The 15,845-nt window shown below is 44.7% G+C and overlaps 1 pseudogene; it reads left to right on the top strand.

Moving 5' to 3' along the window:
* The first annotated feature begins 6,643 nt into the window (after window positions 1-6,643).
* On the top strand, window positions 6,644-12,833 carry LOC125716041 (zinc-binding protein A33-like; annotated as a pseudogene).
* The last annotated feature ends 3,012 nt before the right edge of the window (window positions 12,834-15,845 follow it).

Raw genomic sequence — 15,845 nt, forward strand, 5'->3', positions numbered from 1 at the left:
CAAGCTTAAACGTTAAAGATATTCGTGTTATGATTGGATATTTCTGTAAATTATTCCCGCCCTAATGGACGGAGTGGCGTACTGACCAATAACATGCCCCAAAGGAAGAAGCGTAAAATCCCAAAACAAAAGGCACGTGTCGCGTTTGAGTCATGGCGGGAGTGTTCGTGAAACCAAAACGGGTTTGGAGTATGCCGGATGTATTTTTTTGCACTTATATAATACGGCAAAGCAACAGTATATCGGCCTGCCTGCAAAGTATGCTTAGAATTCAAATGCTGCTAAATATTTTTGTTGTTCTCACGGACATAAACTTCGGAGGATAATTAAAGGAGAGCTCCATCAAATTGCAGGTTTGTCATTCATTACAAAAATGTTTATTGGTCCAAGCACCGAACGTTTGATCAAGCTCAAATATAGTTGCCGAAATATTGCAAGATTCCCTAAAGTGATTAGGTAATATCTACAAAGAACTAGAGTGTAGGTAGCGTCACAGCACTTTATTCCAATTAAAAGCTTCATTTCCCAGTGTGCTGTGGTAACCCCTAATTCTATTGAACCAAAAGAAATATAGATAAAATAAAACAGGGGTAGGGTACCGGGTCCTTTAATCTCTTTATATAGTCTGAGTCCAATCACTGGGGTTTTTGGAAAGAAATGTGATGTGGACACGATATGCCTTACTGCAAAGCCATCTTTTTAATATAACATTTCAATTAACCATTTAATTTAACATAAAATCCCAGTATATAAATCAAAAACAAAATCGTATATAATTTCAATAATTAAGTAAAAAAAATAGTCCGATAACTAAAATACAAATATATATATATATTTATAGTTTTCACTGGGTATCCAAGCGTGAAATATAAAAGAAAATTTGGCCAGCTCCTCACTGTCCCGTCCGAAAAAAAAAAAAATTAAGACTGGCACTCTTGATGTCTTTCGGCGGGAAGGGAGAGACGAAATGGCGACGGAGTCGTTTCCTCAGCCGCTCGTCCTGACAAAGGAGGCTGGCAAGGGAGGCAGATTTTGATAGCGAAATAGTAGTTTAGGCGCCACAATTGTCGGCAGCAACGCTCAGCTTATACCCCGCTCGCTCACGGCGACTTGTAAAACAGTTCGCCAACCTACGCAGAGCGTAATGACGCAGAGCATACTGTACGTTGCTCTGAGCTGTTGTGATAATACCAAAAATATGCCTCCTTCACTTAAAACAAGTGCAATTGCCAGGTAAGTTTAAATATATAATTACACACAAAAAAAACTTCCATCCATCCATCCATTTTCCAAACCGCTTATCCTATTGGGTCGCGGGGGGTCCGGAGCCTATCCCGGAATCAATGGGCACGAGGCAGGGAACAACCCAGGATGGGGGGCCAGCCCATCGCAGGGCACACTCACACACACCATTCACTCACACATACACACCTATGGGCAATTTAGTAACTCCAATTAGCCTCAGCATGTTTTTTGACTGTGGGGAGAAACCGGAGTACCCGGAGGAAACCCCATGACGACATGGGGAGAACATGCAAACTCCACACACATATGACCCAGGCGGAGACTCGAACCCGGGTCCCAGAGGTGTGAGGCGATTTCAAGTTTCACTAAAACATTATTACTCAGTCATAGGGAAAATAACATAGCAAGCTTTTCAAGTTTAATGATTATTTCTTTTCAAGATTGTCTAGTATATAATTTAACTCCATCGCTTTTGCCTGAGCACAATGCTGATTCTCAGAGACAATCATAATCATTTTCATCTTTGCGGTTTAAATCACTCCGGTTTGTGAGAAATTTATGTTGTCCTCCTTTTTTTGCTTTACAAATACCTCAGTATTTATTACAACAAAATCACATTGCAATATTTGAAAATTCTTCAATACCGTGCTGCCCTAGTATATGTCACGAACGCGGACAAAGCGGGCGATCGCGCTGGCAGGTGATCGAGCAAGGAATAGGCAGGTAAGCAAACTTTGGGGGAAACTGGGGTTTATTAAGGGCAAGGGAAGAATGAAACACAGGCATCGACAAACATCAATGACAGACCAGGAACCAATGCAAGACACGGACTGAAATACACAAGACTGGGCAAACATAATCAGACACAGCTGGGTACGATCAGGGAAGCACACGTGGATAATCAGGGGGCGTGGCACACATGAGGATCGTATGAGCGGGATATGACAGAACCCCCCCCCCAAAGGCGCGCTCTCTGGGCGCGCCTCAGGGGAGGCGATGGACGAGACGAGACTGGGGAACCAGGACCTGAAAAACAAGAAAAAAAAAAACCCATTAACAAGGGACAGGGAACAGGACGGACAGACAGAACTGGCACAAGGGAAGAAACCAAGACAGGACTTGACTAAGGATGGGGAAGGCAGATAGACAGATAAGGAATGGGGACAGAGAGGGAACAGGTGGAACAAAAGGGCCAGGAGTGAACGGATGGAACATTGGAGGACGAGGAGCAGAGACGGGAGGAACAAAGGGCAGGAGAGTAGGGAGAGAAGGTGGGGGAATAAAGGGGAGCCCGAGGGAGCCCCAGCGGGCGATGGGTGGCAGCCGGAGGGGCTGCAGGCGGCCGGGAGGCTGGAGCCGGAGGGGCTGAGGAGGCAGGGCAAGGGACCGACGGAGGGGACGAGGAGGAAGTCGAAGGGGGAACTAGGGAAGGGGACGAGGGAGCTGAAGGGACCACTGGCGAGGGCAAGGAGAGGGGGGGAGCCGCAGCAGGCGGCGATGTCCTCCTATGCACTGGAGGGGGGGGGACCGCAGGCGACTGAGGAGCCGCAGCGGGCGAGCCCGCAGGCGACCAACGAGGAGTCAGCGGTGGGACCGAGGCAGGGTGACGAGGTTTTGAAGAGAGACCTGCAGGCGACGTCCGACCCGGGGGGCCAGGACCCGCAGGCGCTCTCCAAGCCCCAGCACAGGCAAGTGAGGGCGAGCCAGGGGGCAGGGCGGGAGGGACCCTAACCCCGCGCCTGTGTCCTCTCCCCTTCCGGGACACGGACATGGGGGTCCTTGGCCGAGGTCCAGCTCGCCAAGGTGAGGGCAGAGGGCTTACCAAGAGGGTCCCTGAGGGGTCCCATTCCAGCTCCTCTACCTCCAAGGAGGGAGGAGCGGTGGTTGAACTGTCCGGGACCTCCTTGGGGAATAGGGCAGGAGGGACAGGAATGGGGCAAGGAACAGGAGTCACTGGGGTTACAGTTCGGTGTAGAGGCGGAGGGAGCGCCTCGGACGTGGGCGCCGGAGCCGCAGGCAGAGGGGGCTGCACGGGCGCCGGAGCCGCAGGCGGAGGGGGCTGCACGGGCGCCGGAGCCGCAGGCGGAGGGGGCTGCACGGGCGCCGGAGCCACAGGCAGAGGGGGCTGCACGGGTGCCGGAGCCACAGGCAGAGGGGGCTGCATGGGTGCCGGAGCCACAGGCAGAGGGGGCTGCATGGGTGCCGGAGCTGCTGCTCTCCGGAGCAGGATCAGCCTCTGGAGATCCTCTGCCAATCTTTCCAGGTCGCCTAGAGGAGAGGCGGGAGAGAATGCTGTGAAATCCTGCCCCAGCTGTGCGGCGAGCTGGTCCTCCTCCGGGGAGCCCTGCACGGCCGGGTCGTCCATCACCCTCCAATAAAGTCCCTGGAGGGTGAAGTACTGGTTAGCGAGGGCCGTGGGCGTAGCTGGAACCTCCAGCGGGAGTGCAGCGGTTACAGCAGGCAGATGCGAAGGGAGCGCTTCAGGGGTCGTTGCCGCAGGCGGCGGTACTAGCAAGTCCCGTGCGGGCGAACCAGGCGTGGCCCCTTTAAGGATTAGCGTCCAGCACAGCGCTGGCCCCCTTGTTGGCCAGCTGCTCGGGCCTGAAGCAGTACCGCTCGAGGGGCGGTGGCAGTTCCGCGGTGACTGGCTCCGGTTCCCGGAGTAGGAGGGGTTCCTCCTCCTCCTCGCTCCGAGTCGAGAGCCAAAGCCTGGCGAGAGAGCAAGCCCCCCAGGATCGTTGGCTCCTCCGGTCTCCTTCTCCTCTGCCGTCTCTTCTTTCTTTGGTCCATCATTCTGTCACGATCGCGGACAAGCGATTGAGCAAGGAACAGGCAGGTAAGCAAACTTCAGGGGAAACTGGGGGTTTATTAAGGGCAAGGGCAGAACGGAACACAGGCATCGACAAACATCAATGACGGACCAGGAACCAACGCAAGACACGGACTGAAATACACAAGACTGGGCAAACATAATCAGACACAGCTGGGTACGATCAGGGAAGCACACGTGGATAATCAGGGGGCGTGGCACACACGAGGATCGTACGAGCCGGGTAATGCAGTATATTATACAAAATACTTTTTCCTTGAATTTATAGACATGATTCCTGATCTTGAAATTGTAATTTAAGCTTGGGTCTCTTCATTTGTCCAGGCATCCATTGTTATTACTTTTCATTTTTTACTTCATTCATCATTGTTTTCTGAGTTTATAACTTTTTTCAAAACAATTGTTGTGTTTCAGAGGAAGGCTGTTGCGTAACTAATCGACAAAAAAAGTTCCACCCTGAAGTACCATAAAGTACCCCAGCTGGTTTGGCACTTTACGTCCTGGAACTTTTGATATTGGTACTCGAGCAGAAGTCAGTGGAAAAGAGAATATACCAAAACTACTGTATCAAAACTAAGGTACCTGGTGCAGTGGAAAAGCGCCCTAAGCTAGAGGCCATGGTTCTCAACTGAAAAAGGATGGATTGTCCTCTTCTGGTGGGGGATGAGTTACTGCCTCAAGCAGAGGAATTAAAGTAACTTGGGGTGAAGCAGGAACGGCACAGGAGATTAACCGACAAGTCAGTATACTGTCAGTAGTGATGAGGACATTATACTAGTCTGTCATAGTGAAGAGAAAAAGCTGAGTCAGAAAGTGAAGCTATCGATTTAACGGTTAATATATGTTCCTACTCTCAACTAAGGTCACAAGCTCTGGGTCGTGACTAAAATAATGGCATTGTAGATACAAGCTGCGGAAATGTGTTTTAGGAGCCTTAGAGTTCAAACATTTGGGAGGGGTTCAAAGTAAAGCCTCTGTTTTCTCCACATTAAAAGGACCCAGCTGAGATGGTTCTAGCATCTATCTAGGATGCCCCCTGGACGCCTCCACAGGGAGGTGCTTTGAACATTTCCAACTGATAGGAGTCCCCAAGGCAGACCCTAGACATGCTGGAGAGATTATATCTCTTGAATTTGGTTGAATTCAGATTCAATTTAGTTTTCAACCACAATTCAAATTCACTTCAGATTCATGAATTGAATTGGAATTTCAGGTCCATTCTTGAGTCAGTTATGAATGATGCACAACCATGTCACACACTGTGACCAACTTAGAGGCACCAATTAGCTGAAATGCATGTCTTTCCACCATGGAAGGAAACCGGAGTACACATGGAAAACCCAACTGACAAAGAAAAAACAGGCAAACTCCATATACACAGAGCAGAGGTGTGTCCAACCCCGCTGAGACACAGTGAATAACATCCATATCCAAAGGAATGGAAGAATTTAAGATCAGGAGAGACATGCAAGCATTGAAAGCAAGAGTCATCCACATGGCAAACGGGACTCCTGTCAACCACCCCTTTATATCTGGCAGTATCTCAGTCTTATAATGTGTGAAGTTTGCTGACATGGATGGTGTCAGAGTTGTGGGTAGCGGACGGGCAGGCTGGCAGGAAGGAGGCAGGACAAAGGGGGGCAAAGCAGGGAGGCAGAATACTGGGAAAACTGGGGTTTTATTAGGGGAAGGAATGGGACATCACTGACAATACCTAACATCAATGACCGACAAGAAACCAGGGCAAGACGTGGACTCAAATAGACAAGACTGGGTGAAAATAATCGGACACAGCTGGGCAAGATTGGAGAAGCACATGTGGATAATCAGGGAGCGTGGCACACACGAGGATCGCACGAGCCGGGCATGACAGTTGGAACTTTAGATTGAATTATTCAGAATTATTGGCAACTACAATTAAATGCAGGATAAAATCTTCTTGTTTATTACACTGCCCCGCGACGGGCTGGCCCCCCATCCAGGGTTGTTCCCCGCCTCGTGCCCGTAGCTTCCGGGATAGGCTCCGGACCCCCCGCGACCCAGTAGGATAAGCGGCTTGGAAAATGGATGAATGGATGGATATAAATAAATATCTTAGGTTTCTTGTTCTAGGTGATGGGATTCCCTATCCATTAACCTGTACATTTGATATCAGGACTAAATGCGAAATCTTATAATAATACAGTAATTCACAGTTATCTTCATCCTGTGCTTAGACCACGTGCTGCTTATTCTGTTCTGACCTGCTTCATACCTGCCACTAGAGACCAAAGGTTGCTAAATGATTCAGCACTTTGTATGTACTCATGTAAAAAATATGTTTTGGTTTATTAACAGTAACATAAGGGGAAATTATGGGAATTACTATCAGAACTGCTTAATTCCTGATTGACCTAAATGGTTAAACTCAAAAAGTTAATTAGCTCAATCAAAATAGGTTGTTCTGAATATGCTAATATATTTATCATATAGCTCAATCACAAAGGTGTGTCTTAACAGTTAAATGAAAGTGAAACAATAAAAAACACTCCTCCATGACTGTCAACGTATCATGACAGAACCTGTAAAATGGCTGCTGAAGCTTCATACCTGGATGAGGAGCTCTGTTGTTCCATTTGCTCAGATTTCTTTAAGGATCCTGTTATCCTGAATTGTGCCCACAGCTTCTGTAGAGTCTGTCTGCAGAGGTTCTAGGCACAGAGAAGCTATCGGGAGTGTCCATTATGCAGGAGGACGTCCTCTGTGGAAGCTCCTCCTGTCAACATTGTCTTAAGAAATGTTGTGGAGTCATATTTAAAGAAGAAGACTGAAAGAGAGGTAGCAGAGAAGAGAGAAACTCCACAGAAGAGTGAACCTCGCTGCAGTCACCATGGAGAGAAGCTTCTGTTCTTCTGTGAGGACGACCAGGAGCTCCTCTGTGCTGTTTGTCAGACTTCAAGAAAACACAGAAACCACCAGCTATGTCCACTGCAGGAAGCTGCGGAGGATAAGGAGGTATTCTCTTCTATATCATACATTGATAAAGTTTTATTGGAGGTTTAACTTAATTTTTACTTTAGTGACCTTTGTCCTGGTGTGACTCGTGACTGAGAAGAGGCATCATGTCTCACTGTCAGTTTGTAAATACCTGTATGCAAAACATAGGTTATTTACTTTCACCCATGTATCACCCTGGGAATTAGCTTTGTTTGAGCTGATTTACCTACTGAATTTGCCTATAGTGTGTGTGTGTGTGTGTGTGTGTGTGGAAAATGGATGGCTCTAATTTTGTTTCTATTCACAACAATAATATTAAATAAGCAAACTGTATACCTCATGGCAATAAAATCTTGAATCTATCTCTTATTACATTTTGCTATGTTTTATTTCAGATGGACCTCTGGGTTTTATTGATTCAATTAAAGGAAAAGCTGGAGAAGTTTAGAAAAGTTAAACAAGAGTTTGAGGAAACAGCCAAACACATCAAGGTATGGAGATTTATTCTGAGAAAGTGAAACTTCACTGTGAAAATTACCTTCAGGTTTACGCATAATTTCTCACTTTCAGCGCCAGTCCCAGCAAACTGAGAAGAAGATAAAGGAGGAATTTGAGAAACTCCATCAGTTCCTGAGAGTGGAAGAGGAAACCAGACTGGCTGTACTGAGAGAGGAAGAGGTGCAGAAGAGCCAGAGGATGAAGGAGAAGATAGAAAACGACTCCAAACAGGTCTCTACCCTGTCGGAGAAAATCAGAGAAATTGAGAAGGTCATGGAAGTTGAGCACATCTCCTTCCTCGAGGTAGGAGATGATTTTCCTGCATTGTTCTATGTGTTTGCTGGCTATACAGTTCTATGTGTGTCTGAAGCAGATATAAGAAGTTTCAACATCTCAGTGACACTGATCATTTTTACCATGTAATTTCATTCCTTGTGTTCCCCGGTGATCTGTCATGAAAAACTATAGAATATTTTTCATAAAATATTTCTGATTTGTTTTCCTCTTTTTCAGGCCTACAAGGACACCAATGAAAAGTAATCATTTATATATTTTCAGCTACTACTTATGTAAATTTGAAATCAGGAGTAGACGATACCATGATTTGTAGAGAATGAGATGAAAACGCCCAGTCTGCCCATCTCTCTCTCTCTCTCTCTCTCTCTCTCTCATTGTCAGACAAATGCACAGCCAGTATTTAATCCAATCAGCAAGCTTTCTGGACTGAGTGCAGTTAGTGATGCTGAAGGCTCTCAGCCACCTTCCCAACGTGTGTTTGACTCCCTTCAGACCCCACAACATCACTGACTCCTGCCTGTCACTGTCTTTGCAGAGCCCAGTGCTCACTGCAGGACCCAGAGCTGGCTTCAGGGGTGCTGATAGATGTGGCCAAACACCTGGGCTGTCTGAACTTCAGAGTCTGGGAAAAGATGCTGTGGACTGTGCAGTACAGTGAGTACTGAGGGAAATGGCAGTATAAAGCAGAGAATAGTATCTGAGTGGATTATACTGTCACTCACTGGGAGCTCAGCCTAGCAGCACTGGTACAGTGAATACTGGTGGAAATTGCAATATAAAGCAGAAAGCAAAATCTGAGTGGATTATACTGTCACTCACTGGGGGTTCAGCCTAGCAGCACTGGTACAGTGAATACTGGTGGAAATGGCAGTATAAAGCAGAGAGCAGTTTCTGAGTGGATTATACTGTCACTCACTGGGGGTTCAGCCTAGCAGCATTGGTACACTGAGTACTAGGGGAAATTGCTATATAAAGAGAAAAGTATCTGAATGGGTTATATTGTCACTCACTGGGAACTCAGCCTAGCAGCACTGGTACCTTAGCTGGCTCCCTGACAGCTGTATGCCTGTGATGTGTTATCGCCATTCGGCCCATCAAACTCATTTGGGGAGAATTTAACTAGTAGCTCAGAGTTATTAAAATCTTTTCTAGCTCTGATTTAAAGGAACCCAGGGTTTTAGCTGGTGCTACAATATCAGGAAGACTATTCCATACTACTTACTACATGCTGTGTAAAGAAGTGCTTCCTCAAATTTGTTTTAAAATGTTCTCCCGCTAATTTCCACTTGTGTCCACGAGTTTGGACTTATTAGTCTTGTAACTTTTTTAGGGTTTCCTGTGGTATCCCTCTGTCTTTCCAGGCAGTGATGCAGGGATCCTTGGTTTGATTTAATGAACAGAACATATAGCCTGTGCTGCCGCATCATTCCATGCATCCACTTCCTATGTTTGCTTGTCTGATGTAGGGTCATGGGGGTCTTGAGCATACCCTGGAAGCTAGAGAGGCAGGTCAGGGAACAACCCAGGATAGGGTGCCAACCCACTGCCGGACACACTGACACACCATTCACGTTTATAGGGAATCTGGTAACTCCAATTCACTGTAGCATGTTTTTGAACTGTGGGCAGAAGCCAAACAACCTGGATGAAACCCCAGAATGACACGGGGAGAACATGCAAATCAATGCAGGTAAAGCAGAGGCAGAGACTTGAACCCTGGTTCCAGAGCTGTGAGACAACAGTGCTAACCTCTATACCAGCCCACAAAATGATTCCACTATCAGAAAAAACAGTGTTCGTTGTTCATGAGGTCCCAAGAAAATTATTCTGCTATTATGAAAAATAATTCTCATTTTCTCAAGATCTCAGCAAAATTATTCTGTAATTATTCTTACACTATAGTGACAATGACGTGCAAAGCACAAAAACAATAACAAGCGGTTCTGAGGTGCAAAACACAAACATACAAAAAGAAAAAGCTAGAAAACAAAAGCTAGCTCTCCTAACGTGCAAATCCAGCCTGTAAATTATGGAGATACATCATCAGCTACTCCGTTTTCGTTATTTCTGTAATTTCTGGAAAACTTGAGAAATGACAGCGTTCATACGAAACCTCATCTCCGAATATGTTTCATTAGATTATTTAACTGTAGCAATATGTCTTATCCATTATACCTGTATATTTAACTTCACTGTACACATTAACTTCAATATGTTTCATTGATTATTACCGAACATAAAATATGTTTAGGAATGTTTTAAAAAGGTCACACAAAGCTGGGCTTCTCCAAAAATGTAGGCTTGGCAGAGTGCAAGGGAGGGGGGGGGGGGGCGGCTAGAGATTGTAGAGGTTGAGGGGGTGGGAGGAGTACAGCGGGGGGGATAGGGGGTGACAAGTATGTCCAGCAAGGTTGGGGCCATTGCGAAATGCATTTATCAATTCTAGTCCAAATCAGGAAATGCAACTGGAGCTGGAATTTAATCCTCCCTGAAATTCAAATTCCACTCCAATTCTGTTCCCCATCGTTTTTTCCCCAATCCCAACTCTAGTACCATTTCCTGGTTTGGATTGGAATTGATCAATGCATTCCGCAATGGCCCCAACCCTGACGTCCTGGAAATACGTTGTTCTGACTGCATCTAATTTTATTAGTATTAATATTAGTATTAGTAGAGTTCATCAAATTATTGGCATTCTAAAAATACTGACATATTGAAATAGTTCAAAAAGTTTTACATGCTTCATAATTTCCAGATTGCTCACAAACTTATCAATGTTCATCATACAGTATTTGACCTTAATAGACACTTTAATCTAAAGTACCCTGCTATTATCACTGTTGTGGTTTTTCCTTCCCCGTTAAATCAGAAGTCAGAAGCCGCTTGCGTAGATCCAGATTCTGTCTTTATTGCAACAATGAAGTTACAACCAAGGCCGGACACTTAGAGTGTGTCAAAAACTATTTTACACCAATTTTTATACAAGTTCTTATCATTTAACAATATCTCTTCACTTACGCATCATCATTCCTTCAACCATTCACATTGTTTTTTCCCTTGATCCACATCCCTAGGTGATAAGTTTGTCAGTCATTTCTTTTACCGTTTGGTCCCTCGGCTGAACATAATGGCGGTGTGACCATCTCCTCTTGATTTTTTAAAAATGCTCAGCCGTGAATTTCTAGTGAACTCAGGCGAATCCCTTCAGTAGTAACCTTGGCAGCTTCAGCCTGTTGTACATTGTCTAACTAGAAGGTTGATAATATATTTGTCCTTTAACATAGTGATAAAATATACGCTAATAAAAGTGGATATTCATAGATTCGGGACTAACATGAAGTAGCTACTCAGTCGATTATACGGTATTGATTACTTTATAATGTTTACATTGTACTAATTACATCATGGATATTTGGCATACTTGTTAATAATATCATAATGCTTATATTCTATGTTACATAATGCAAAATAATATTCACCCATTCTTATTTTTCTAGTTTCCATTTAATCACATTATAATATATCATAATACTACCTCATTGTAAATTGTAAGTCTTATAAGGTTGATTTTACTGCATTATATAAGATCATTAACTGCAGCTTTCTCTCTTGAACCCGCAGCTCCAGTGACTCTGGACCCAAACACTGCAGCCCCCTGGCTCTCAGTGTCTGATGATCTGACCAGCGTGAGAAACACTGGAGTGAAACAGCAACTTCCTGACAATCCAGAGAGATTCTCTCCCTGTGTGGGTGTGCTGGGCTCTGAGGGGTTTAACTCAGGAAAACACAGCTGGGAGGTGGAGGTGGGAGACAAACCCAAGTGGGATGTAGGAGTAGCAAAAGAGTCTGTTGGCAGGAAGGGGGACATTACATACAGCCCAAAGAATGGATTCTGGGTTGTGTATCTGAGGAATGGCAATGAGTATTTTGCAGGTACCTCACCAAGAGTCTCCTTCCGACTGGAGAGGAAACCGCAGAGGATCAGAGTGCAGCTGGACTATAACAGGGGGGAGGTGTCCTTCTTTAATCCCACTGACATGTCACTCATCTACACCTTTAAAGACAGATTCACTGGGACCCTGTTTCCATTTTTCTCTCCCTGTGTGAATGATAATGGAAGCAACCCTGGAGCCCTGAAGATCTGCCCAGTAAAGGTGTCTGTGGCAGTGATGCCGTCGGTGATGCCAGTGCGTTTCTTCTGAAGAATTTTGCAATGGCACTAGCTCCAGTGTGGCAACCAATTTTTCAGGCTTTTGTAGACACACGTACTATTCCGCTGTTACTTTGCATATAAAACCATTACGCAAAATTCCATGTCCAAAAGAACTTAAGGATTTTATACCAAGATCTCTTACCTCAGTAATGAAATCATTAGAATGAATTTTACCGCAAACCAATTTGCTTATAGGCAGGGTTGTGGTACAGAGGGTCCTGTGGCTACTCTGGTTCATATAATTTCTAAACACTTAGATAAACCTCATAATTATGTGAGAACCCTCTTTTTCGATTTCTCATTAACTTTTAATATAATACTAATATACATTTTGGTGGCAAAAATGACCCAGAGAGAATTGAATCCCTTTTTTATTTATTGATAACTCTGTTAGCAAGGAAACAAATTTAAGATTGTAAAGGTAAAAAAAACTCTTTCATCTGTTAATACAGCCAATATTGGTGCCCTAGGGCTGTGTGAGTTCAGCTATGCTTTTCCCTTTTAATACTGACAATTGTTGTACCGATATATACCAAATCAATACATTTTAAAGTATACTGATAATACAGTTGTAATTTCACTGTTAATAAACATAACATGATAAGACATTATAATCATAAAACCATATAATGTTTATTATTAATGTATATTAAAGCTGCTAAGGTATGTTAGGACGTTAAAATATACAAATCCAATCCCAAAAAAGTTGGGATGTTGTGCAAATTGTAAATAAGAAGAAAATGCAATGATATGGAAATCTCAAACCCATATTTTATTCACAACAGAACATAGAAAACATATCAGATTTTTAAACTGAGACATTTTGCTATTTCATGAAAAATACTGTCTCATTTTGAAATTCATAGCAGCAACTTGTCTCAAAAAAGTTGGGACGAGGGCAAAAAGAGGCTGGAAACGTTAGTGATCGAAAAATCAACAGCTGGAGGAACAATTTATAACTAAATAGGTCAATTGGCAACGGGTCAGTAACATGACTGCATGGGTATAAAAAGAGCATCTTACAGTTGCAGTGTCTCTCTGAAGTAAAGATCTATATATTAATGGTTATGCTCATTAATCATTTAATTGGACGTTTTTTTAGTAAGAAAAGGGGAAACTGCAAAAAAGGAGGGAAAGAAAAATGGGAACTGAATCCTATTAAACAGCTGTTTTTTTAAAGGGGACGGGGGCATAAAAAGCATTTACTCCTGTGATGACTTAATACATATGGGTAGAGCATAGTAAGTACTTGTAGGATGCACTTGTCTCCCAATACTGCTTTTTGTCTGCGCTACCTTGCTTACTCACTCACTTGTTCCATTCCTAGTCAGCTTCATGAAATTTCAACATTAAAGAGCAAGTCGTCAGGAGATGGAGTGAGGGAGCCGTCAAAAAACAGTTTTGGGATGCAGCCCTGCATCTTTGATGACTTACTATGCTCCACCTGTGTGTCTATGGAAGACCAAAAGGGTCAGAATGTGTCAGCAGTACTTGCATTAACACTCTCGAAAGTGGCATGCTAACGCACATAATTACCTTTATATTCTGATGACTGTAGATTATTTGTTCAGCTCCTTGCAATCTATGGTACATGTGGCTTGTATTTTCTTGTGGATGGTGTATCACATGATGATCATTAGTATTTTTCCAGATCCTTGATATGTCTTATAACCAGCACTTTGACTTCCTCTGGTGTTTCATTTAGTTTAATAAATATTTTAGTTTGTAGTCCAGGTTTTTTTTTTCATTTTACCCAGTTTCTTCAGGTCTCGTGCTTTCTTAGCTATGTCAGCGTTGTGTTTAGTTAAATGGTCGTTTGTATACACGTTCGATCCTTTTAGTTTTCTCCCCTGCTTCAGCAGTGCAGTTTTGTGCTTCCTATTTACAAATCAGACAATGACAGCTGGTTTGTCGCTAGCATTTTCCTGGGCAGAGGGTGGTATGCCTCGATGTTACCACAGTCCAGGTCGATCCCTTTTGACTGCACGAAAGCAGCAACCTGTTGCTCCGTGGAAATAACATCCAGCTCCCAGGGCTCCTCTCTGCTGTCAGCAGTCACGGCCCGAGCATATGACAGAGGTTTTATGTGGAGTCCAGTGACGATCACGTCGTTCATCCTAGTGTACTGCTCCAGGTCTGCGACCCTACTTTCCAGGTAAGCAATCCGCTTCTCCTTCTCTGCATTCTGAATGCGAAGCGACTTTACTGTAGCCTGACAGCAGAAATTTCTTCAGCTAAAAAGTCATTCCTCAGCTGTCGTTGTTCTTTTTGGCCCCATGTAGTCTTGTTTTTTCCAGTAAAATCCACAAACAAATTTTAATGCATCCCGACTCTAGTTTCTGCGTGAATCACAGCAGCTCAATGCGTCTTCCTTCCGCCATGTTCAATTCTGCCATTAGAGCTGTGGAAAATTTCCAGGCCCACTTTGCTTTTCCTGCAGGACATTTACAATGGCTGCTGCATCCAAGGGACCACTGGCATCCTCAGGGACCCACCATTCCCCCTACACATCCTCAGGGACCCATCATTCCCCCTACACATCCTCAGGGACCCATCATTCCCCCTACACATCCTCAGGGACCCATCATTCCCCCTACACATCATCAGGGACCCATCATACCCCCTACACATCCTCAGGGATCCATCATTCCCCCTACACATCCTCAGGGACCCATCATTCCCCCTACACATCCTCAGGGACCCATCATTCCCCCTACACATCCTCAGGGACCCATCATACCCCCTACACATCCTCAGGGATCTATCATAACCCCTACACATCCTCAGGGACCCATCATTTCCCCTACACATCATCAGGGACCCATCATACCCGCTACACATCCTCAGGGATCCATCATTCCCCCTACACATCATCAGGGACCCATCATTCCCCCTACACATCATCAGGGACCCATCATTCCCCCTACACATCATCAGGGACCCATCATACCCCTACACATCATCGGGGACCCATCATGCCCCTTACACATCCTCAGGAACCCATCATACCCCCTATACATCATCAGTTACCCATCATACCCCTTACACATCCACAGGGACCCGTCATTCCCCCTACACATCATCAGGGACCCATCATGCCCCTACACATCATCAGGCACCCATCATATCCCCTACACATCATCAGGGACCTACCATACCCCCTGTACATCCCCATCTTAAAAACTACTCTTTCCCTCAAATTATTCAACTGTTGTGCCCTTCCCAGTTTAAGTCTGAGTCTGTTAAAGGACTGAAAGCTCTGGACTCACAACACTGAGGATGCCAGTGGTCCCTTGGACACAACAGCCATTGTAATTGTCCAGCAGAGAAAGCAAAGTAGGCCTGGCAATTTTCTCTGCTGTATTAATGGTCCACTAGAGGGATTGGTGATCTGAGACATTGCAGGACCTGAATCAGGCTGTGATATGGTTTGTAAGGACATTCTCCATAGTGCATCTGTACAAGATGAACAAGATCAGAGGTGGCAGTCCTGCCTGCCTCAAGTGCTGCAGGAAATGAGCCAGCTGTTACACCTTCTTGGTCGGGGAGGATACACGCTGACTCCACAGCATGCTTCATACACAGAAATGTAATACTCTGCTGAGTTGACAGTAGAGCCATTGATGTATATAGGGTAATAATAAATATAGATGTATTGTACTGGAGAGCAGAGGGATGGGGTATATAAAGAAAACTAATTCTTAGTTCTAATTGTAATCCCTGGGTGGATTAGGGATTGTCAGGGACTGATCCATCACTGTTGCAGCAGACATTTACATCGATAGT

The sequence above is a fragment of the Brienomyrus brachyistius genome, chromosome 20 (assembly GCF_023856365.1).
Source record: "Brienomyrus brachyistius isolate T26 chromosome 20, BBRACH_0.4, whole genome shotgun sequence".
In the NCBI taxonomy this organism is placed as follows: domain Eukaryota; kingdom Metazoa; phylum Chordata; class Actinopteri; order Osteoglossiformes; family Mormyridae; genus Brienomyrus; species Brienomyrus brachyistius.